The sequence below is a fragment of the Echinops telfairi genome, unplaced genomic scaffold (assembly GCF_000313985.2).
Source record: "Echinops telfairi isolate 266 unplaced genomic scaffold, ASM31398v2 ScPeMD7_7423;HRSCAF=8461, whole genome shotgun sequence".
In the NCBI taxonomy this organism is placed as follows: Eukaryota; Metazoa; Chordata; class Mammalia; order Afrosoricida; family Tenrecidae; genus Echinops; species Echinops telfairi.
Window position 1 is genome coordinate 4,839,882 of NW_022111323.1, and position 1,937 is coordinate 4,841,818.

The window sequence follows — 1,937 nt, forward strand, 5'->3', positions numbered from 1 at the left end:
CTAAGCCACAGCTGATAATTTTTCTACTCTTGTTTCATGAAACTTTCTATCCCCTAATTTGATGCTTTCTACTTAGACATGGCTTTCTGGTTCTCCTATATGTTTCTTCATTCTCTCTTAGTCTTTTTTGTAGATTCTCTTTAACACCCCACCCCCCCAAAAATATTGGATTATCCAGGGTGCTGCTCTGAAACATCACCTCACTATAAATCCCCAGCCACACTCTACCATGCTCTCAGCCACTCCTGTGGCATCCACTACCTCCTCTGAGCAAGTGAATTCCACACATAATTTTAGACTAGAGCACTCCCCCCAAGCTTCCAGCCTGCAGTCATCTCTGGAGATGGAATAAGAACAATTGTGCAGCTGGTGCAGGACCAGGTAGTGTTTCATTCTGTGTTTGCATTCTGTTGCTATGCGTTGTAACCAATTCAATGAAACCTAACAAAAATAAAATCTCTGGAGATATATCAAATATATCTCACCCCAAACAGACTTGATATTCCCAATTCTCACTTTCACCAGGGTTTTATTTCTAAAGGAGTAGATCTGACTCTTGAATTAGAAATTTTGTTCCTCCTTCTCCCTCACTTCATACATCTAAGTAATTACCACAACTGTCAGTTTTGCTTCTTTAGTAGCTCTGGAACTCATCTAGAGCATTTCATCCCTACAAACATTGCCCTAATTCAGGCTTTTATAATCTCTGCTCCTTTTCTGATCAGTCTCCACATTGTAGCAAGACAAGCCTGTACATGAAATTCTCTGAATCAAATCTGCGCATGGCTCCCCATTGCTTACAGAATAAAGGCTAAGTTCCTCACCCTGGCATTCAAGGCTCCTTAGGGTCAGGCTCTTGCTCACCTACCAGTTTGATTTCCTACCTCTGGCATGTACCACACTATTTCATGTCACATGTAATACTCTCAGCCTCCTCTGCAGTTGGCAGACTCATACTGACACAGGCAGCACAGTGGAGTGGTTAAGATTGTGTGCAGCCAGAAAGTCATTTAGCCTCTCTATGCCTCAGTTTTTCTGTCTGTAAAATGGGACTTAACAGTATTTATGCCATTTGATCGTGTATCACTTGGAGAAATGTCTGACACATAAGAAGTGCTATGTAACTGTTAACTGCTGTTAGTTATTACTGACCCCTCAAAATCCAGATCAGTCATTACAATCTCTGTGAAGTCACCTCCTTCTCTAAAGCTAAAAGAAGTAGCCCTCTTGTGGCCTTCTATGAATTCCACCCAGGGAGTTGAGACCATTTACCTGATCTCCCTTCCCTGTGACTTGACATTAAGTTTGAGATCCCCTACCTTTCTATTTCTAGCATCTAGCACAACACTTTCCATCTGATTTCAATTTAGCCCAATTGTAATATCATCCCTATTTTGCAGATGAAGAAACTGAGACTCAAAGAAGTAAAGGGATCGCACAACTAGAAAATTCAACACAATGACTTAATGCCAAGCTCCATGATCTTTTTATTATAATTAATTGTTTTCCCTGGGGAGGAGCTTAACACCCTTTTCTATAAGGAAAGTTTCAGGAAACTAGTGCAGTGCTTTCCAAAGAAGGTGAAACACTATACCTGGAGGGTGCTGGAATGGACCAGAGGGGCTGCAAAAGCTGATATCTACATTTTATCCTGGATAATAGGCGATAATACAGAAGCTTTCATTGCCAAGGAAGTACTTTTCCTTTTCCATTTTTTTTTTCAGAAAAGGGGGTGGTGTAAATAGGCCAAATAAGTTTGGGAATCTGTGAGCTAGGGGACATTCTGTCTTAAGACAGAGCACTCAGGAGTAGGAACAATCCCCTTCCACCCACTTGAAGTCTACTAATGGTGTCAGTATGTGTGCGTCAATAATGTTACCATCCAGATGTTGGACAATATGCGATGAGGCCATAGAACCACACCTCCTAACTGGCCC